At 41.6% G+C, this 24,281-nt stretch overlaps 1 long non-coding RNA gene across 1 annotated transcript in view; it reads right to left on the minus strand.

The window, feature by feature from the left end:
- The window catches only part of LOC129728017 (uncharacterized), an 84,184-nt gene that overhangs the window by 27,981 nt on the left and 31,922 nt on the right, over nt 1-24,281 (minus strand). Inside the window, exon 2 of the long non-coding RNA XR_008728612.1 lies at nt 9,042-9,222. This is a non-coding gene — a long non-coding RNA (uncharacterized LOC129728017). The remainder of the gene's footprint in view (nt 1-9,041; nt 9,223-24,281) is intronic.

Below are 24,281 nucleotides of genomic sequence, written 5' to 3' on the forward strand. Positions count from 1 at the left end.
AGTCCGATTGAAAATGAAGTTACACGTCAATTTGATTTAATTTCTTCCCAGAATTTTCAACCTACAGAAATAATTGAAACAAACAAACAAACTTGAATGAGAATAAATCAATTATTAATAATTTCAAAAATATGAAAGCACCTGGTGACGATGGAACCTTTAACATATTAATCAAACATCTTCCTGAGAGCACAATGGAATTTTTATTAAAAATATTCAATTGCTGCTTCAAAATTGCATATTTTCCTAAATTATGGAAAAATGGAAAAATTACTCCAATTTTAAAACCGGATAAGAATCCAGCTGAAGTATTAAGTTGTCGACCAATCAGTTTGCTTTCTTCAATAAGTAAACGGTTTGAGAGAATTATTCTTAACAGAATGATGTAACACATCAATAAAAATTTAATTTTTGCAAATGAACAGTTTGGATTTCGCCATGGGCATTCCACTACTCATCAATTGCTCAGAGTTACTAATATGGTACGAGCAAACAAATCTGATGGTTATTCCACTGGAGCTGCTCTTTTAGACATAGAAAAAGCATTCGACAGTGTTTGGCATAAAGGTTTGATTGCGAAATTGCAAACTTTTAATTTCCCAATTTTCCCAATCAAAATTTTGAAAAATTATCTTACTGATCGAACTCTGCAGGTTGATTATCAGAATTCAAAATCTGATAGATTTCCTGTCAGAGCAGGTGTGCCTCAAGGTTCAGTCTTGGGTCCAGTCCTGTACAACATATTCACTTCAGATCTTCCTGATTTGCCTCCAGGATGCACAAAGTCATTGTTCTGCGATGACACAAGCATTTCCGTGAAAGGATAAAGTCTTCGTGTCATATGCAGTCGATTGCAGAAAAGTTTAGATATTTTCTCTTCTTACTTGCAAAAGTGGAAAATCTCTCCCAATGCTTCTAAACCTCAAATGATAATTTTTCCCCATAAGACTAGGGCTTCTTTCCTCATAAAAAACAATAATCACGTTGTCGAGATGAATGGGGTTATTTTAAGTTGGTCTGACAAGGTTAAGTACTTGGGACTAATTTACGATAAAAAACTTATTTTCAAAGAGCACATTGAAAGTATACAAGCCAAGTGCATCAAATATACGAGATGTTTATATCCTCTCATTAACAGGAATTCTAAACTTTGTTTAAAGAACAAACTTTTGATTTACAAACAAATTTTTAGACCAGCAATGCTTTATGCTGTACCGATCTGGTCAAGTTGCTGTTCAACAAGGAAGAAAACGCTCCAAAGAATTCAGAATAAAATTCTGTAAATGATTTTGAAGCGTCTTCCTTGGTTTGGTACACTCGAATTACATGGACTTACTGGTTTTGAACCATTAGAAGCTATGCCAAATAAAAATTTTCGACAAAATTGTTGCAATCTTCCATTGCTACGATAAGCTCTCTTTATAGCCAATAAGTTAGCAATTGAGTTAGTTATAAGTTTACTTCCCCCTTTCTGACAAGAAGGTTTAAATCCCTGCGAACAATAAGTCCTAATTGCGAAAGCAAACGAATCCTAACAATTAATATTACAAATTTTTAACAGTGTTGAGAAGTCACCATTTGTGATTGGACACACATACTCATTACTTACTAATATTTATCATAAATACTTAAGCTACTAACAAATCCCCCCATCATAAAAAAAAGATGTGACGTTCCGTAGTCCACTGCTGTTCACGAACTGGAGGGTAGACGACGGGCAAACACATATCGATTATCTGGATGTCTCTTATATTGAAGATCAGAACACTTGCAGCTGGTAAGATTAACACCACAACCTCACGCGGGTGGAGAATGTCGTATTTTCTTGCAGAGGTATTTGTCGAGGCAGCCAAACAGAAGCGTGCGGTGAGCAGAATGTGTCATCCGATCGCCGAGCAACTATTTGCCATACCTTTACGCCATACTGCTCGTTGTGTTTACGCATCGTTGTGTTTACGTGATTTTATTGCTCATTTTCGATTAAGTATTTTTACCGTTCTAATTTGCTGAAATATTAATTTGAACTTTCGTGCGTTTAATTGATCAACCTGTGATCGTCAGTAGAGTGAAGTACAGTGTCATAGTGCGAGATTTTAGGATTTTCGATCTCCAGTGAATAGTGCTTCTTGCTGGCATTGCTATTGTTTGGCTAGAGTAGCAGCTTAGCATCATCCGTTTTTGTTCGTTCTGCCTGCTTGAAGGCGACCTGATCCCCGCTAGTCATGGCAAAAATATGTAAAAAATGCAATGATGCAATTAATGGCATCGACTTTGTCACCTGCCGTGGATATTGTGGAGCAATGTTTCATATGAACAATTCGTGCTCAGGTGTCTCTCGTGTTCTGTCGAATTATTTTGCATCAAACAAGAAAAATCTGTATTGGATGTGTGATGAATGCGCAGATCTCTTTGAAAATTCACACTTTCGCATGATTTCGAGCCGATGAAACTTCACCGCTCTCGTCGCTTACAAGCGCAATAGATGAACTGCGACAAGAAATTAAACAGCTTGCCCCCAAAACAACAACCGCATTAACACCAAACTGGCCTTTGCCAGGGATACGCCGAGCAAATAAGCGTCTGTGCGGACTTGATGGATCAGCCCGGGCCGTCAGTGACTCTCAGGTAGGATCTAAACCTTTAGGGGAGAGCATCATGTCTGTCCCTACTAGTAGTTACGCTGATGAGAAGCAAAAATTTTGGCTGTACCTATCTCGAATTCGCCCGGATGTCTCTGTCGATGCTGTTACATCTATGGTTAAGGCCAATCTGGAAATCACAACCGAACCTACAGTTGTTAAGCTGGTCCCCAGGGGAATGGACACAAGTACTATGAATTTTGTCTCCTTCAAAATTGGTATCGATCCCGCAGTAAAATCGAAAGCACTTGAATCGTCAACATGGCCAGAAGGATTATTGTTTCGTGAATCTGAAGACTACGGTTCAATAAAATTTCGCAATCGTTCGGATTCGGAACATGGCACACCGCGTCAACAGCTCCCTGTGAGGACATAATCCACGCCCGACCGCCACCGAGACGCAATGTTTTGAGCCTTAAGGAAGCCCCTTACCCCCCCGATGCAGTCGCGTCTATCGCAGCCAGCCCTCATCTTAGTCGTCTCGGTCCTGTTATCGGTTGGGGGAACGGGGTTTTCCGACCCGCCTCACCAGGCAAGTATTGTAATTCGTGTGAACAGATTTCGTTTCCTGATTTGATGATGAATTTTAGCAACCATGAACGAGTCAGCAGCGATCTTACTACCACCTTTAACGTGATGTCACCTACAACATCGGGACGCAATGTGCAAAGCTTTACGGAAGTCCCCCATTCGTCCGACCCAGTCGAGCTTCTTGCAGCCAGCGATCAACATAGCCGTCCCGATCCTGCGGTCGGAATAAGTGGTGGGATCTTCCAGAATGCCAGCTCCGGCAATTGCGTTACTCTTCCACCATCTGCGCCATCTGCACGTGGTCCGATGAAGGATGGTATATCGATTTATTACCAAAACGTTCGTGGATTACGCACTAAAATCGACGAAGTGTTCATCGGTGTGGCTGAAACCGAATTCGACATCATCGTACTGACTGAAACATGGCTAGATAAGAAAATCTACTCAGCGCAATTGTTTGGCGGGAATTTTTCAGTATTTCGTTGTGACCAGAGTTCACAAAACAGCAACAAATCACGTGGCGGCGGCGTACTTATTTCTGTGTCAGCAAGATTGAGTGCATATATCGACCCTATTCCTATCTGTAACACGCTCGAGCAGATTTGGATCAGAGTGAAGCTACCGCATCAATCACTGAGTGTTGGCGTCATTTATCTGCCTCCCAACCGCAGAGGTGACCAAATTTGCATCAGGGACCACATACGTTCAGTAGAAGCAATTACCTCCAACCTTAGTCTATGTGATCTGGTATTGTTATTTGGTGATTATAATCAATCAGGTTTAGTTTGGAGCTTCCCGATGAATGCGCCACCAACAGTTGACAGCTTGAAGTCTCGTATATCTGTTGCTTGTGCATCTCTCCTGGATGGTTTTAGTGAGCAGGGCTTCGTGCAGATCAATCATGTTACAAACAGAAATTCTCGCCTACTTGACTTAGTTTTGGTCAATGAATGTACGTTCCCTGTTTGCTGCGTTCGGGAAGCTGCTGAGCCATTGACTTCACTTGACGCTGACCACCCCGCAATCGAAATTACTGTTCAGCCCTCCGCACCCATTGAATTCGTTGAAACTCTGGACGAAAATAACCTGGATTTTGGTAGAGCTGATTTCGCGTTCCTCAGTGCGGCACTTATGCGTGTCGATTGGCGTCGCTTAGAGTTGTTCGAAAATGTTGACGATGCGGTCAATCACTTCACACATATTTTGAAACAACTGATATCAGACTCGGTTCCTGTCCGCCAACCTCCTCGAAAGCCACCTTAGGGCAATGCACATTTGCGACGTTTGAAACGTCTGAGATCTTCTGCTTTACGTGCTTACAGTAGACTACGCTGCCCACTCTCTAAACAGCAGTTCAGCTTGGCTAGTAATAATTACCGCTCCTACAATCGTTTCTTGTACCGACGATATACCTTGCACAAGCAAGCAAGCCTTCGTAAAAACCCGAAACTGTTCTGGTCATTTGTGACTTCTAAGAAAAAAGAGGAAGGTTTACCAGTATGCATGTTCTTAAAAGACGAAGAGGCCAGCACATCGCGCGAAAAATGCGAACTTTTTGCTGCGCATTTCAAGGATACGTTTAATTCGGTCATTGCTTCAGACGCACAGATAAACGCTGCTATCGAAAACACTCCACGTGATCTCCTTCAGTTGAATATCTTCCACGTGACCGATCATCTAGTTGAAAAAGCTATAAAAAAACTGAAATATTCGTGTTCTGCTGGACCTGACGGGATTCCCTCTTGCGTTCTCAAAAAATGCATGGCAGCGCTTATTCGACCTCTAGTTATTACACTGAATCTTTCCCTTCAGCAGAAAACATTTCCAACGATGTAGAAAAAATCGATAATGTTTCCAGTACACAAAAAAGGAGACAAACGAAATATAGAAAACTATCGCGGAATCACGTCACTTTGTGCTTGTTCGAAGGTGTTTGAAATCATCGTCCATGAAACGTTGTTTGTTTGTAGCTCTCAATACATTTCCGTGGATCAGCACGGCTTCTTTCCCAAAAGATCTGTAGCAACGAATTTGACTCAATTTGTCTCTTTTTGTTTGAGCCGTCTGGGTGACGGGGAACAAGTAGACGCTGTTTACACAGACCTGAAAGCTGCTTTCGATCGAGTCGACTACGGAATTCTACTGAGTAGGATAGAGAAACTTGGGGTTTCAGGTGATCTCGTAAAATGGATTAAATCATACCTGACGGACCGAGATCTCTGCGTGAAAATTGGCTCGGAAGAGTCAGAATATTTCACGAATCTTTCTGGCGTCCCACAAGGAAGCAATTTAGGTCCCCTGCTTTTCACTCTGTTCATTAACGAAGTTTCCTCTTTACTGCCACCTGGGTGTCGCCTATTTTACGCAGATGATGTAAAAATATTCGCGGTAATCAAAGCCTTATCCGACTGTCTGGAACTACAACGTTTGATCAACGAATTTGAGGCATGGTGCACGAAGAATCTGTTGACACTAAGTGTTCAGAAGTGCAACGTAATAACATTTCACCGCAAGCTGAATCCAGTCTTATTCGATTACACCATACTTAATCATACATTGCAACGGGTAGCTCACATTCGTGATCTAGGTGTAAAACTTGATTGTGCGCTAAGATTTCGTCCACACTTTGATGAAATGATCTCAAAGGCTAATCGTCAGCTGGGATTTATTTTCAAGATAGCTAATGAGTTTCTGGATCCTTACTGCCTTCGATCGCTCTACTGTTCGCTAGTGCGCTCTATCCTCGAGTCTTGCTCGGTAGTCTGGTGCCCATCACAAGCAAACTGGATCGCTAGAATCGAGTCTGTCCAGAAGAAATTTCTTCGATACGCACTTCGCATGCTACCCTGGAACAACCCGTTAGACTTACCCTCGTATGAAGCTCGATGTAAGCTACTAGGACTTGAAACACTCGAGCAGCGACGAACTACTGCTCAAGCTGTTTTTGTTGCTAAAATCCTTTCCGGACAAATTGACTGCCCTGCAATACTACAACAGATGAACCTTTACGCACAAGAGACTTCCTGTACCTCGAGCCAAGCAGAGTGAACTATGGGCTGTTTAATCCAATTCGATTTATGGCCGCACAATTCAATGCTGTCTACGAACTTTTCGACTTTGGGATTTCGATTGATGCCTTTAAACGACGACTCTCTTGTAGACGACAACTATTTTAAGATGTTTAGTGTAATTATGTTTGTAACTTAGATTTATTTTATCATTAAGACCATACATGTGTCAGATGATTTTACAAATAAATAATAAATAAATAATAATAAATAAATTTAAAAATTTGTGATATCATTCTACACTAATAGTACTGCAAACGCATGGTCACATGGTTTTTGGAAAATAAAAAAACCTTCAAGGGCCGTTTCATCCCTTTTGGCACACTTGACTTGGACATGAAATCAAAGCTCTTGAGCTGCTCTACAAAACGCTAGATTCAGATAATTATTGTAGCGATGTTGAGACCCTGAAAATTGACAATTTTTCACCGAAAAATGCATTTTTTCGTCATGTTGCTTCTTTGACATATAATATGACCATGAGTTGGAAAGTACTATTAGTGTAGAATCATATCACAAGTTTTGAAAATAATCCAGTATGTTTAGAAGGACTAATAAATATTTTTGTAATTTGGTCGTTTTTGGACACATCATCTTTGAAAGCCGTTTTACCCCACATAACCTTAATGAAAAATAGTAGCGGAGATCGACCGGAATAATCGTTACAGAGGTGGGATGGCTTTCTCGGTCTTAAAGAATCAAAACGACTAAATTTTGTTCAACCTGACGTTTCGACCTTTGGTTTAGACCTTTATCAAAGGATCTGATAAACCGCCTCACTAATAGAATCACACAACCGATAACTGCACCTGCAACACCAACCACCAACAGCACACCGGGAGACAACGTCGTTCCTGAAATTACCTACCGCGCCATGGTCAACATTCCGACACTCAGCTCCATTCTAATTAGCATCCTGAAATAAGACTATCTCCTAGTTAAGATAGCATTAATAACCATCAAAACAACGAGAAATCTGTTAGGACCAGTGACAGATCCAATAGAACCACTACAACACAGCAATGTTATCTATTCGATTCCCTGCAACGATTGTGCCAAATCATACATAGGGATGACAAAAAATCAATTGAAGACAAGAATCAGTGGACACAAATCCAATATCAACAAATTGCTTGCATCCCCATACCAGCCCAGCGAACAACGAACAGCTCTCACACAACACATGATCGATCATGAACACTCATTAAACCTCAGCAAAACCAAAATGATAGACCGCAGTTACAAAGCTTCTGATCTACCAATACTAGAAATGTGTCATATCCAGAACACACCACACACAGTTAACTTCAGAACAGATGTTGAAAACCTCAACACCACTTACGCAGGCATTCTTCACACATACCAAATCACCACCTCTCGCAGATCACAGATCACTCTCAATAATAATAGACCAACAAATAGCCCAGATTATAGCACCACAGATACTCAATCACAATAACCATAAAGCATCTCACTCCTCATTTTGAAAAAACCCGATACAGTTTTAGTTTTCCGCCAAGTCAAACTTTTTTTTTTCCCGATATTTAAATACTTATTAAACCAACTGATTAGACAAGTTAAGATAAATAATGGATTGACGAATAATTAACGCGAACCCTTCAAGAATCGATGTTTAATGTTATAGAAACGAAAAACGGCAGACTAGTGTGTAAGTTTAAAGCTTTGTGTTGTTAGTTAGTACCTACATGTAACTATGTTATTTTAATCCGTAGTATCCTTTGATAAAGGCCTAAACCAAAGGTCGAAACGTCAGGTTGAACAAAATTTAGTCGTTTTGATTCTTCAAGACCGAGAAAGCCATCCCACCTCTGCTTAATGAAAAAATTTCAAATTTTGTAGAACTTCCTACCTTGAATAGATGAACAAACGCTGAAAATTTTAGCTAAATCAGAGAACATCAAAATAACATGCGATTGTGCCTCTTGCGAAATGGCTCTCAAATAGGCTCCCAGACTATTTCGGGCAGTTATGTGGAAGTGTCTGGATAACTGTACATTACCAGAGAGATAGAAATGAAAAAGGTCTGGTCCTTTTACCGAAAGCAGGGAAACCGCCTGGTGACCCGTCGGCATATAGACCGATATGTCTGCTCGACACGGCTTGTGGTAAGATGCTCGTACCATCAACAGTCTTTATCTAACAAACAATATAACGTATGTTTTCCAATACCACTTTTTACAATTTCAACGTTATCAATTGTAGCACACTCAACACTAATTGAGCCATCTGGCCCGATTCTAAAGTTATTTATTTTGTGGGCTTCGAATCTAACTTGAATATAAAAAAAATCTCATGTAATTTTACTTTTCTGGGAGTAAACTTTTGCGGCTTCAGCAAAATGCCTCTTATTACGTTTCGTTATACTCTGTATCCAATCTAGAAAATTCTGGGCAAAAATTGTTTTGGACGAGCAACGAATGATAGATATGATTAAAAAATCAAACTATTTCTTCATTCTTATATCTTTACAAATATCATATGTGAATAAATTGTCTCCAATTAGAAATTTTATACATTTACCGTCAGAATGCGAAATAGCTCAACTAACAGGAGTATCTCTGGGCCCAATACGAATAAACCAACTAACTATCTTGTTCTAAAAACGTTGTACCTCGAATCCTACTGGGAGAATTATGGAAATCACCTAACATTTGCAAACCACAATTTTCTGTTTTTACAAAATTCACCAACCGGTATTATACAAGAAAAATAATGTAATAGAAGTTTGTGTAGTAAAAGTGTTTGTGAAAAATCAAGTCACGGTTTAAATAATAATTCTCACCTGTGTTTGGTTTGACAAATTTTTCGTATTTGAGTGAACATAGATCACGAGTGGTATTCAGAGAGAATTGGGATGCGATGAAGGGAGCCGAAGCACTAGCCATGTTGCTCAATGTCTGTTAATGTTTCTAAATTTCTTCGAATGTTGTTGAAATTTTCGGTGTGGAATAACACATAATGATCTGTAAATAGAAATAGTGAATTTGATGAATTTGAATATATCCCTGACTATTGAAATTATTTATTCAAAGAGGGAATGAAAGTTTTGAAGATTACCTAAAAGAGATTTTCCCGGTTGGTTTTCTATATAAAAAAAAAACAACTTCTTTTTTCGATTTTTTTGTTCATAAGTGTATAAATTTATTGATCACAATGGGTTTTGTGCAAAACCTCTACCGTAAGGTTGACGTAGATCTACATAAACCTATTTAATACATATCGAGCATTTTTGCATACGAGAGTAATTTCAAATCACTAATTCGAAACAAACTCCTCGTTTTCAATAATTCTTTGAAGTATAGATCCCATCATTATTTTTTTTTTATTTATTTTTTTTTGTTCATCTATAATTTATTTGACACGGCACAAATACAATTTAATGTTTAACGGCGCCAATTATATCTGGTAGCTTACTTTCTAAAGTATCTTAATAACTAAAAGCAAATTTTTATCCTCGCTGCCGACTACGAGCTGAAACTAAATGTAACTTAAAGCTATAATATTTTGCATTAAAAGCACTGGTTTACTGTATGATGGTTTTCGTTGCCATAGGTAAGCACATGTTCCGCTGCTGGGCCAAGATATTACGGACTGGCATATTGGGTTGTCTCCCTCGGAACCTGAGATTATCGTGCGGGTCTAGTTGCTGTTTCCGGATCCGGGGTCTTAACGTGTTCTTGTCGTTTGGTTGGATGTAGGCGGAAGGGAATAGGATTAAACTGGGGCGTGGATGGACTTCAGGAAAACGTATATAAGGGACATGTAGGATAGGTCACGGCTCGCCAAGACATCACGAACAGGAACAGCCAGCTGCCTACTTTCGGCCTGCAGGTAAGCTATTAATTTAGACCTGGCGTCACGGTGTACAGGGCATGACCGAACAACGTGCTCTATGTCGTGATAACCTTCACCACAGGCACAGATACCACTTTCCCCGAGCCCAACACGACGGAGATGCGCGTCAAATCTATAGTGATTGGACATAAGCCGGGACATCACGCAAATGAAATCCCGACCTACATCCAACCCCTTGAACCACGGGTTCGTCGACACCTTGGGGATTATGGAATGTAACCACCTTCCCAGTTCCCCTCTGGTCCAAGCATTTTGCCAACTGATGATCGTATTCTGACGTACAAATGCGAAAAATTCATTAAAGGCAATTGGTCTTTCATAAATATCACCGTTTGTTGCGCCCACCTTAGCCAAAGAGTCCGCTTTCTCATTACCCGGTATCGAGCAGTGAGAAGGGACCCACGCTAAGGTAATCTGAGTAGATTTTTCGGATAAAGCACTCAGATGTTCCCGTATTTTCCCCAGGAAATACGGAGAGTGCTTAACATCTTTCATCGATCGGAGAGCCTCAATGGAACTGAGACTGTCCGTAAAGATGAAATAATGGTCCGTGGGCATTTTTTCGATAATCCCTAGGGTGTACTGATTTGCAGCCAATTCTGCGACGTAAACAGAAGCAGGATTATCAAGCTTATGGGAGACGGTTAAATTGTTATTGAAAATACCGAAGCCAGTGGACCCATCAAGAAGTGATCCGTCAGTGTAGAACATATAGTCGCAGTTGATGTTTCGATATTTATTGGAAAAAAATTTGGGGATCTGCTGCACGCGTAAATGATCCGGGATTCCACGAGTTTCTTCTATCATGGATGTATCGAAAAACACAGTAGAATCAGAAGTATTTGATAAGTCGACACGATTTGGAATATTCGAAGAAGGGTTAATATTTTGGGACATGTGATTGAAATACAATGTCATAAAACGGGTTTGAGAATTAAGTTCGATTAACCTTTCAAAATTTTCAATCACAGGACGGTTCAAGACCTCACATTTGATAAGAATGCGAGAAGAAAGGCTCCAAAAGCGGGTTTTCAAAGGCAGAACTCCAGCTAAGACCTCCAAACTCATCGTATGGGTCGATTGCATGCAACCCAAGACGATACGCAAACAACGATATTGTATTCGCTCCAGTTTGATCAAATGTGTGTTTGCTACGGAGCGGAAGCAGAAACACCCGTACTCAATAACAGACAATATCGTTGTTTGGTAAAGCCTTATAAGGTCTCCTGGGTGGGCTCCCCACCATTGTCCGGTTATTGTACGAAGAAAGTTCACTCTTTGTTGACATTTTTTCATCAAATACCTAACGTGACAACCCCAGTTGCCTTTAGAGTCGAACCAGACACCAAGATATTTGTGTACCAAAACCTGAGAAATCGTTTTACCCATTAATTGTGTTTGAAGCTGAGCAGGTTCATGCTTCCTAGAAAAAACTACTATCTCAGTCTTCTCCGGAGAGAATTCGATACCTAGCTGTAAAGCCCAAGCAGACAAATTGTCCAAGGTATCTTGCAATGGTCCTTGCAAATCGGCAGCTTTGGCTCCTGTAACAGAGATTACACTGTCGTCTGCAAGTTGTCTTATCGTGCATGAATTTGCCAGACATTCGTCGATGTCATTTACATAAAAGTTGTAAAGAAGGGGGCTTAAACATGAGCCCTGGGGAAGACCCATGTAGCTAATGCGAAAAGTTGCCAAATCGCCGTGCGTAAAATGCATGTGCTTTTCGGACAGCAAATTGTGCAAAAAATTGTTCAAAATTGGAGAAAATCCTTGTCGGTGAAGTTTACCCGAAAGAATGTCAATAGAAACGGAATCGAAAGCCCCCTTAATGTCCAAGAACGCAGACGCCATTTGTTCTTTGCGAGCATATGCCAGCTGAATATCTGTTGAAAGCAACGCAAGACAATCATTCGTCCCTTTGGCACGGCGGAAGCCAAATTGAGTATCTGATAGAAGACCATTTGATTCGACCCAATGGTCTAAACGACGGAGTATCCTTTTTTCCATCAATTTCCGGATACAGGATAGCATTGCAATCGGCCTATAAGAGTTGTGATCAGATGCTGGTTTCCCTGGTTTTTGGATGGCGATCACCTTCACTTGCCTCCAATCCTGCGGTACAATGTTTTGCTCCAGGAACTTATTGAAAAAGTTCAACAAGCGCCTCTTGGCACTGCCGGGTAGATTCTTCAACAAGTTGAATTTGATTCTATCTAACCCAGGCGCGTTATTGTTACAGGACAGGAGGGCAACTGAAAATTCTGCCATCGTAAAAGGTGATTCTATCGCGTCGTGGCCCGGAGACGCATCGCGAACAATGTTTTACTCAGGAACAGAGTCCGGACATACTTTCCTGGCAAAATCAAATATCCACCGACTTGAAGACTCCTCGCTTTCGTTGACCGTTACGCGATTCCGCATTCTTCGGGCTGTGTTCCAAAGAGTGCTCATCGATGTCTCCCTCGACGTCTCGTTTACGAACCGACGCCAATATCCGCGTTTCTTTGCTTTAGCCAGGCTTTTAAGCTTGGTATTAAGCCCCGAATACCGTATATAGTCGTCGGGTATACCTCCCTTCTGGAAGGCCAAAAACGCGTCGGATCTTTGCGTGTGGACATCGAAGCACTCTTTGTTCCACCACGGAGTTGGAGGCCGCTCTTTGATCGTTACGCCGGGATATTTCTTCGTTTGGGCTTGCAACGCGGCGTCGAGGATTAAGCCCGCGAGGAGGTTGTATTCTTCAAGTGGTGGGTGATGTTGAATCGACTCGACCGCTTTTGAAATCATTTCCTCGTATAACTTCCAATCGACATTCCGTGTGAGGCCATACGGAATGTCAATTGGTCGCATGCGAGTTGAACCGTTAGTAATTGAAATAAGAATAGGCAGATAGTCGCTACCGTGAGGATCGAGGATAACCTTCCATGTGCAATCCAACCGTAGCGACGTCGAACATAAGGATAGATCCAAAGCGCTTGGGCGCGCTGGAGGTTTCGGGATACGTGTCATTTCACCGTTGTTCAAAATAGTCATGTCGAAGTCATCGCAAAGGTTATAGATTAAAGAGGAGCGGTTATCATTGTAGGGGAAACCCCAAGCCACACCATGAGAGTTGAAGTCTCCCAAAATCAAACGTGGCGAGGGAAGAGGAATATATATTGAGGCAATACAAAGCTCTTTACCTTGTATTGTCATTTGACATGCGACAACTTCGATGCCTGGAATCGAGGGGAGGTTAATACGATAGAAAGAATAGCACATTTTAATCCCTAAAAGTACTCCTCCATATGGGGTGTCTCGATCAAGGCGAATAAAATTAAAATCATGGAAGTTGAGATCAATATTTAAAGTAAGCCAAGTTTCACAAAGGGAAAATGCATCGCATTTGTTTCTATTTATTAAAACTTTAAATGAATCCATTTTTGGTAAAATACTCCTACAATTCCACTGTAAGACAGAGATAGAATCCTTCGTATACGCCGATGAATTAGGCATCGAAGGATACAATCGCTGCAAGCAGGGGCCGTTGGGCAGTCAACTGCTTCAAAAATGATCTACTTGTCGGAGGAATGCTTCAAGAAAAATTTTAATTGGATCGGGTACATTGAAAGTTTCAAAAATCCAGTGCACAATGTCAGAAAATTTCACTAATCCAGAGTTTGTTTCATCAACTGGGAGTGCAAAAGGAACAACTGGGGTTTTAGATGTTCCTGGCAGTGCTGGGAACTCCTTCTGGGACTTTAAATTCGCAAGCCCAGGAGGAGTTTGCTTCGGTTTTTCCGCAGCACTGTTTGGTTTGTTTGTAACTTTCATTTCACTTTGGGAAATCTTAGGACCTTTTCGGGGAAGTTTAGGAGAGGAAATATTTTTCCTCTTTCTAGATGCCCCAGGATTGGCATAAGTTGTTCCCGCTGGTGAATCGTCAGAATCGGTTTCATCAGAGGACAACAGATCAGAGGGGTTCGATGTTATGGTAGAAGTGGTCACGGTCTTCTTCAGCATCTCAGCGTAAGATCGCTTTGAACGCTCCTTAAGTGACCGCTTGATTTTATCTCTGCGCTGCATGTTCACCGGGCATGTGGAGAGCTCATGCTGATTTTCCCCGCAGTGAATAGATTTTTCAGCATTTACACTGCAAGAATCGTCCGCATGAGTTTCTCCACACTTGCTACATCGTGCCTTATTGCAGCAGTAGGCGGCTGTGTGGCCTAGCTGCTTACAATTGGTGCAATTCATGACACGGGGTACATATAATCGCACAGGCAGACGAACCCGATCGATCGAGACGTGGCTAGGGAGAGCAGATCCGGCAAACGTAACACGGAACGAGTCTGACGGAGTGTACACTTTTGTGCCGTTGACAAGAGACACAGACCGCAATTGCTTGCAATCTATGATCTTTACTTTTACGTCGTGACACAAAGCATTTTTGAAGCAGCCAAAACCGCTTGCCAAAATACACTCAACCGACAGACTCGAATCGGTTATGACACCGTCGATCTCCACGTCTCGTGCGGGTATATAAACGCGATACTTGCGTATGAAAAGCTCGGAGCGAGCAATAGCGTTGGCTTGTTCCAGGTCGCTGACCACGACACGGAGCTTGTTGGGTCTGACCTTGGATATTTCGGTCACGGCCTTGTACCCCTTCGTCAGGTCTTTCGAAATCTGCAGGATGTTTAACGGTTTCGATTTCGGTCCTGCTTTAGGCCGATAGAAAACAGTAAAGCTGCCCTGTGATCCGTCCGGGTAAAGCCTGGGGCGAGGGGGGACTGGAGAATTAACAGAGGAAGGGTTGGCAGGAGGGACAGGGTCGGAGGAGTTCGGGGATGGTGGCGCGGGAGGCGAGGGATCTACATCCTTCGCACTAAATCTAGCGCATTAGCGCCGACAGTACACGTACCTCTTTACTTCTTCCTTTCAGCAGAGTTGGTTGTCCGGTTCGGTCGAAGCTGCAGCCGTGACAGCCAGCAGCACCAATACAGCAGCTCCAAACAGCCACCAGCAGAGAGCCGGGTGTGAGATCACTCACCACAGCGACACAACTCACTGTCAACTGTTGGCTTCTTCTTTTTCCTCTTTTGTGTTGAGATTCTCGTCCACTGCTATAGCACAAATCACTTAGCAGCCAAATCGGCTTACGCACCAGCAAACAGCCACGATGCAAAACAGTTGCACAAAGGCGGGCGGCCTTGAACCTTCACTCGACCAGGCAAACGATGCCAACACTTGCTCACTCGTCTTTTGTTTTATATTCTATCGGAGCGATCACCAAACACGTCCGATACTTATGCGTGTTCGGCACAGAATGATGAACCAAGATTTGAGTCACGACTTTCACACTATTGGTATCGTGCTAAACGTTGCAATGCAGTAAGCGAAGACCAGAAAAAATTAGAAGGGAATTAATTCGTCGTATAGAAGATTGTATGAGAGATAATAAAATTGCATTGCCAACTTCAATGTTCAAAGATCGCATTAACGAAATGCTAAATAATACAGAGGTAGCCGCAGGTGGAAATCTGCATCCATCAATGGTGCAGGACGATAATCCTGGCAGTGATTCGAAGACACAGCAAAACATGGGTGCTATCCCGAAGCAAACAGGACCACAGACAAACACCCCTCAAACGGCAAACAGGTCGACAGACATCGAGTCGAAAGTAAACCAAATGGAGCATATGTTGTCAAACATAATGCTGATGGTGAGTGAAGCAGGCTCGAATGGTGGCAGACATCATCAAAGCCAGTTGCACAGGGGGAATGTGCGGAACGAAAACTCACCCTCATGTGAGGAGAAGCAAGGGGGTCCGTCCCGAACTAATTTACATAGCAGAAGGACCCGGACCCACCGAAGAGCAACGAACGAAATCAGGCGTACAGTCAGCGAGAGCGACTCCGACGAAACGTGCAGTGACATTTCATCTGAAACCAGTTTTGTACCAAGCGAGCGTTTACGAGAACGACACCGAAGGAGCCATGGTGACCGGCGCGGACGCCAGCACGTAGCTGGCAGAGACCAACAGTACCGCGTAGAAAAGTTGAAACTTAAGTTTTCGGGGGATCAGAGATCGATGAGTATTGAAAATTTCCTCTATAAGCTAAAAAAAATAGATCAAAGGGAGGGGATCTCAGAAAGGCAGCTGTTGCGAGATGTGCACCAACTACTTTTTTTTTCTTCATCTATAATTTATTTGACACGGCACAAATACAATTTAATGTTTAACGGCGCCAATTATATCACCTACTACTTGAAGGGTCAGCAACTGATTGGTTTTTTACCTTCGCAGATGAGTTTGAAACATGGAAGGATTTTGAGCGACTGATTAAATACCGATTTGGTAAACCCAACCAAGATCAGGGAATACGCCAGAAAATTCAGGAACGAAAACAACAACGCGGCGAGTCATTCATTGCATTTGTCACCGAAATCGAGAAGTTGAACCGCATGTTGTCCAAACCACAGTCTCGAAATAGGGAGTTTGAAGTTATTTGGGATAACTTGCGTCAACACTACCGTTCAGCAATCTCCACCGTGGAAGTAAAGGACTTACAGCAGCTCTTGAAACTTAATTACCGCATTGACGCGGCTGATTCAATTTTGCAACATACATGGGAACCACAACCGAGAAGGGCAATAAATAATGTTGAGCTAGAAAAAAGTGAATACGAATCAGATGAGTCAGTCGATATTAACGTAATAAGGTTTCGGCCTCCTAGGGACACCAGAGACAGACCAGGGCGATACCAGAATCAGCAAGAGCAATAAGAAGGAATCATGAAGAGGAGCGAACAGCCTGAGAAGCGGGATGCAGGGTGACAGAGAAAAACTGGGGTTTGCTGGAACTGCCAACAAGAGGGACATAGCTGGACGACATGTACCAAACCGAAAATTATTTTCTGCTATGGGTGCGGGAACCTAGGCAGAACGATTCGCTGTTGCGAACGGTGCTCAACGGCCATGCGGCCTTTGACACAAAATGAAAACCAGGAAAACTGTTAACGGGAAGGCAATCTGGGAATCCAACCATCCCGAAGAATAAACTGATTCCCAAAAATACAAACACCGAAATTGACCCATTACACAGTGGTTCAAAATAATGTCGCGAACTTAATTCTGTAGTGTCTAAGTGCTTCACTTTGGAACTAGGGGAGGAGTACCAGTTATGGCAATACTTAAAAAATGTACCAGTTATGGCATGAACCAGTTATGGCCTATGGAGTTTAAATGGTGTATTGCCATAACTGGTACCATTGCGCTTATGCGATATAACCATAACTGGTGCACTTGCCATAACTGGCTCACCTACCCTATACTGTCTTCGAAGCAATTGCTTGTATTGAAATTGCTCACATCATGGTGTTATGCAACAACAGCCATAGCCTACTATGGCAAAAAAAAAATTTGTTACTTTTTTGTTTCTGCATGAAACTCCAAGTTGTCTTCAGCAAAGTTCTAGATAATTTCATTACAAACAACTTTGCTAACAAGAGTTTTTCTCTAGGTATTGCAGATTTTGAAAAAACTTATATATCATATGACAATGTTCGTAAATTCAGTGTTTTGCTTCTTACTTTTTTGTTTGAGTTTTTGAAGTAGAATACTTCTCTCAGGAAGTTCGGCTACATAGGGATGTGAAATGAAAATCTAAAACCAAAAGAAGTGAAGAATATGTCCAATTTCAAATGCTAATAAATCGGTTAGTATTCGATGGATTTCCTTCGTTCGTACAGCAATAGATTGGAAAATCTTCTAAGATTCTTTCCAAAAGAAGATAATTGTAATTTTATTATTCACACTATTGTACTATTGAAAATAGTCAAGCCTTTTCAAAACGAAAACTTCGTCCTCTAATTGGTCGTTATATGATTGCTTCCCAAGCACGGTCGACAGAATCATATACCTTGCAATTTAAAACATGCTATCTGGTCTATATAAGAGCCTGTTTCAGCCGAAGCCGCTCATAATAGTTCTAGACAGCGACAACAGCAGTCGTCCTCCCTTAGCAGCAGCACTAACAGTGCAGTGGATACCAGCGATGGCGGAAAGCGGCCACAGCTGTGGCGTAGCAATCGATAGCGCACTAGTTGCAGCGGATTCCAACAACGATAGCAGCTGGGCCAGCTGATGCAGGGACAGTGGGTACCAATGGCAGCGTATAGCGGCCACAACTGTGGCATGGCTATGGATAGCGCACTAGTTGCAGCGGATCTCAGCATCGATAGCGGCTGATGCAGTGAGGCACTTTAGTGAAATGCAGTCTCTGTGCGATAGTGGGCACTAGTAAATGCATTCAATGAAAAGTTGACTCATTTTGACAACACGTGAGCCGTCAAAACTATTTGAGTGTTAAATCAGCTTTTAATTGTTTATTTTAATACAAGGAATACTTTATTCGCACTGTCAGTGATAACGCAAAGATGTGATCGGCATCTTATCCGATACTGAAATGAACAACAAATTGTCCTTTTAGGATGAAATAAAAACTTGATTGAAGAGGTAATATTTTCTGATGAGGTAATTCACATTTTTAAATTTGTAAAAGTTATAAATTTTACTTTATCTCCGTGTCTCAGAACGTACTGAATTATCTTTTCGTTCAGTCATGAACACGACAGCCGAAACTTTCATTATCTGCATAAAAATCAATTTTTCGCAAAATCAAAATTTAAAAACAAGCCCCAATCATGACAAGCAACTCACTATATTATTGAAAATAGTCAATCCTTGTTGAAGCGCAAAATTCGATTGATCCGATTGGTCGTTAACATGATTGCTTCCCAAGCACAGTCGACAGAAACATAGACCTTGCAATTTGAAATGTGCTCTTTGTCAGTATAAGAGTAAGGATGGGAAATATCGACCGATATGGCTATCGATAGATATCGATGATTTCTTGCTCCTATCGATAACTATCGATAAGTTTTTCATCCCTATGTAAGAGCCTGTTTCAGTCGAAGCCGCTCATAATAGTTCTAGACAGCGACAAAAGCAGTCTTCCTCCCTTAGCAGCAGCACTAGCAGTGCAGTGGATACCAGCGATGGCGGAAAGCGGCGATTGATCTGATTAGTCAACGTTTATTTACTAGAAAAAAAGCCTGACACGCAAGCAGACGGGTTATCTTTCTTGTAAAAGTATTCTACTTCAACCTTGCGGTCGTGGCTTTGCACACAACCTTCCTGTTATTTTTTCTTAACACAATGTTCTAGAGACTTTTAGGCCTTATCATGTTCTAAAATTTTTACGAAGGCGCTATGCTGAGATTCCTTTTGGTTTGAAAGATATAAGCAATTTCAACAATAATTTACTCTATTTTCTCCTGCGGATTGGAGAAAAAGGGGGACGCCCGAAAGCCTACACTCACCGTCACTTTGAAGCTTCAGATTAGTACTATAAAATGGTGGAAAAGTTACTTGTCCGACTCGTAACAATTTAAGGACGAGCGTTGAACATTTGTGTTGTTTTGAACATTTTGCCTTAAGCATAACGAGATATCATCACAATTGACGGTGAAAGATGCTTATCCTATGCAAAACATCCATTGCATCTTCCATCGGCTTGGTCGTGCAAAATTCTATTCGATAATTGATTTAAAAGACGCATACTTTCAAGTTCCCCTGTAAGAGGAAAGTAGAAATTACATCGCCTTTCGTACGTCGAAAGGGCTTTTTCGATCCAAGGTGTGCCGCTTTGGGCTGACGAATGCGCCATCCGCAATGTCTGCCCCCATCACCGACTTATTGAAAAAGGCAAAAAAGAAATTAGTCTGGACACAAGAGGCAAAAGAAGCCTTTAACGAGCTTAAGTCAGCTCTAACGTCTCCGCCAGTGTTGGCAAACCCGGACTTTCTGAAACTGTTCGCCATAGAATCGGACGCGTCAGAGCATGCAGTTGGAGCAGCGCTGGTCCAAGAACACCATGGAGTGAATCGAGTTGTAGGCAATTTCAGCAAAAAACTAAGTTGTACCCAAAGAAGGTACTCAGCTGTTGAAGAAGAATGTCTGGGTGTCCTCTTGGCAATCGACAGAATCAGAAAACTCTAAGCTACTTCGATGGGCCTTACGAATTCAGTCCTACGACATCGAGCTCGAATATCGTAAGGAAATAAACAATATCACAGCAGACTGTCTTTCGAGATCGATTGAGACGGTTAGCGTATCGCAACCCGACCCAAGGTACGATGAGCTAGCAGCTCAGATACTCACTGATCCTGTTAAGTTTTCCGACTACCGAGTTGTCGACAGCACGATATGGAAATGTGTGAAAGGCACTGGTCGAATGAGCGACCCTCGGTTTGCATGGAAACAGTTGCCTGAGCCTAGCAAGAGAGAGGAAATAATAAAGCGGGAGCACGATAAGGCTCACTTTGGATTCCGAAAAACGTTACCTTGATAAAAGAGCGGTACATTTGGCCAAAACTGAATGAACAGGTGCGAAAATACTGTAGAGAATGTTTCCAGTGCCAGACAAGCAAGACAGGAAACATAAACGTCACACAACCCATGGGCTCTCAAAAACCCGTAGAATACCCGTGGCAATTTGTCACACTCGATTATATTGGGCCGTTGCCTGCCTCTGGCAGGAACCGTTGGACTTGTCTGTTAGTTGCCACAGATGTGTTCAGCAAATTCATATTAGTTCAGCCGTTCAGGGAAGCCAAAACTGGGCCTCTGACTGATTTTGTTGAAAACATGGTATTCAATCTGTTCGGTGTTCCCGAGACAACAACAAAGTACACCCCTTACGTTGTAGTATTCAGTAGGAACCAAATATCGGACGGCAGTGAATATGCTCGAATTCGAGATAATTACACACCCGAAAAACAACAGTGAACGAGGTGAAGGGGAAAAGAGAAGAGCTATATATATATATGTATATATATATATATATATATATATATATATATATATATATATATATATATATATATATATATATATATATATATATATATATATATATATATATATATACCCGAACTCATTGGTGACGGGAGCCACCCTCCTAAAGTATCCCAAGGTATTGATTTCCAACCTCCGAAGTTCGGTTATGACCGAACCGCTTCTCTTTGGAATCTCGAACAACTTCTGTCTCCTCAATTCTCATTGCTGCGAAAGGGGCGTCTCTACTTCACCGTCGGACTAACCCGTCTGCGAGTTACAGTGGGCCCAAAGTTTAATCAAACCTTTCCCCGCAGGTGTTTCTTCTCATCTTAATCGGTGGTCGCTCAAAAAAGGTACATAGCTGTTAGTTGACTTAAATGTTCAGATGAGAAGAAACGGGAATCATTTTCTTCAGCTAGTCGGCGAAGAAAACTCCCACTCTCTTCCCCTGTTCGTCTTCGAGTTCGTATGTGTGTTAACCAGGAACGTTCCTGACTACGCAAGGTTCGTATTTGGGGGCCAGTTTTTTGCAAAACCCCTCTAACTTGTGTGACAGGTCAAAGGTCTTTTTTAGGACTGTTTCTTCAGCAAGATATCGCGGATAACTTATGTTAGATCGCAGGTTATAAGTTTTCTCGTGGCGTTTGTATGCTGCCGCTAAATTTTTCCTTACCTCCTCATACCGCTCTTCTCTTTTCCCCTTCACCTCGTTCACTGTTGTTTTTCGGGTGTGTAATTATCTCGAATTCGAGCATATTCACTGTCGTCCGATATTTGGTTCCTACTGAATACAACAAAGTAAGGGGTGTACTTGGTTGTCTCGGGAACACCGAACAGATTGAATACCATGTTTTCAACAAAATCAGTCAGAGGCCCAGTTTTGGCTTCCCTGAACGGCTGAACTAATATGAATTTGCTGAACACATCTGTGGCAACTAACAGACAAGTCCAACGGTTCCTGCCAGAGGCAGGCAACGGCCCAATATATGATAAGGCCTAAAAGTCTCTAGAACATTGTGTTAAGAAAAAATAACAGGAAGGTTGTGTGCAAAGCCACGACCGCAAGGTTGAAGTAGAATACTTTTACAAGAAAGATAACCCGTCTGCTTGCGTGTCAGGCTTTTTTTCTAGTAAATAAACGTTGACTAATCAGATCAATCGCCGCTTTCCGCCATCGCTGGTATCCACTGCACTGCTAGTGCTGCTGCTAAGGGAGGACGACTGCTTTTGTCGCTGTCTAGAATATTATGAGCGGCTTCGACTGAAACAGGCTCTTACATAGGGATGAAAAACTTATCGATAGGAGCAAGAAATCATCGATATCCATCGATAGCCATATCGGTCGATATTTCCCATCCTTACTCTTATACTGACAAAGAGCACATTTCAAATTGCAAGGTCTATGTTTCTGTCGACTGTGCTTGGGAAGCAATCATGTTAACGACCAATCGGATCAATCGAATTTTGCGCTTCAACAAGGATTGACTATTTTCAATAATATAGTGAGTTGCTTGTCATGATTGGGGCTTGTTTTTAAATTTTGATTTTGCGAAAAATTGATTTTTATGCAGATAATGAAAGTTTCGGCTGTCGTGTTCATGACTGAACGAAAAGATAATTCAGTACGTTCTGAGACACGGAGATAAAGTAAAATTTATAACTTTTACAAATCTAAAAATGTGAATTACCTCATCAGAAAATATTACCTCTTCAATCAAGTTTTTATTTCATCCTGAAAAGGACAATTTGTTGTTCATTTCAGTATTGGATAAGATGCCGATCACATCTTTGCGTTATCACTGACAGTGCGAATAAAGTATTCCTTGTGATAAAATAAACAATTAAAAGCTGATTCAACACTCAAAACTAGACGGCTCACGTGTTGTCAAAATGAGTCAACTTTTCATTGAATGCATTTACTAGTGCCCACTATCGCACAGAGACTGCATTTCACTAAAGTGCCTCACTGCATCAGCCGCTATCGATGCTGAGATCCGCTGCAACTAGTGCGCTATCCATAGCCATGCCACAGTTGTGGCCGCTATACGCTGCCATTGGTACCCACTGTCCCTGCATCAGCTGGCCCAGCTGCTATCGTTGTTGGAATCCGCTGCAACTAGTGCGCTATCGATTGCTACGCCACAGCTGTGGCCGCTTTCCGCCATCGCTGGTATCCACTGCACTGTTAGTGCTGCTGCTAAGGGAGGACGACTGCTGTTGTCGCTGTCTAGAACTATTATGAGCGGCTTCGGCTGAAACAGGCTCTTATATAGGCCAGATAGCATGTTTTAAATTGCAAGGTATATGATTCTGTCGACCGTGCTCGGGAAGCAATCATATAACGACCAATTAGAGGACGAAGTTTTCGTTTTGAAAAGGCTTGACTATTTTCAATAGTACAATAGTGTGAATAATAAAATTACAATTATCTTCTTTTGGAAAGAATCTTAGAAGATTTTCCAATCTTTTGCTGTACGAACGAAGGAAATCCATCGAATACTAACCGATTTATTAGCATTTGAAATTGGACATATTCTTCACTTCTTTTGGTTTTAGATTTTCATTTCACATCCCTATGAAGCCGAACTTCCTGAGAGAAGTATTCTACTTCAAAAACTCAAACAAAAAAGTAAGAAGCAAAACACTGAATTTACGAACATTGTCATATGAAATATAAGTTTTTTCAAAATCTGCAATACCTAGAGAAAAATTAAGCCTAGACCTAGAGAAAAATTAAGAAAAATGTTAGCAAAGTTGTTTGTAATGAAATTATCTACAACTTTGCTGAAGACAACTTAGAGTTTCATGCAGAGACAAAAAAGTAACAAATTTTATTTTTGCCATAGTAGGCTATGGCTGTTGTTGCATAACACCATGATGTGAGCAATTTCAATACAAGCAATTGCTTCGAAGACAGTATAGGGTAGGTGAGCCAGTTATGGCAAGTGCACCAGTTATGGTTATATCGCATAAGCGCAATGGTACCAGTTATGGCAATACACCATTTAAACTCCATAGGCCATAACTGGTTCATGCCATAACTGGTACATTTTTTAAGTATTGCCATAACTGGTACTCCTCCCCTAGTTCTAAAGTGAAGCACTTAGACACTACAGAATTAAGTTCGCGACATTATTTTGAACCACTGTGTAATGGGTCAATTTCGGTGTTTGTATTTTTGGGAATCAGTTTATTCTTCGGGATGGTTGGATTCCCAGATTGCCTTCCCGTTAACAGTTTTCCTGGTTTTCATTTTTTGTCAAAGGCCGCATGGCCGTT

The sequence above is a fragment of the Wyeomyia smithii genome, chromosome 3 (genome assembly GCF_029784165.1).
Source record: "Wyeomyia smithii strain HCP4-BCI-WySm-NY-G18 chromosome 3, ASM2978416v1, whole genome shotgun sequence".
NCBI lineage: Eukaryota > Metazoa > Arthropoda > Insecta > Diptera > Culicidae > Wyeomyia > Wyeomyia smithii.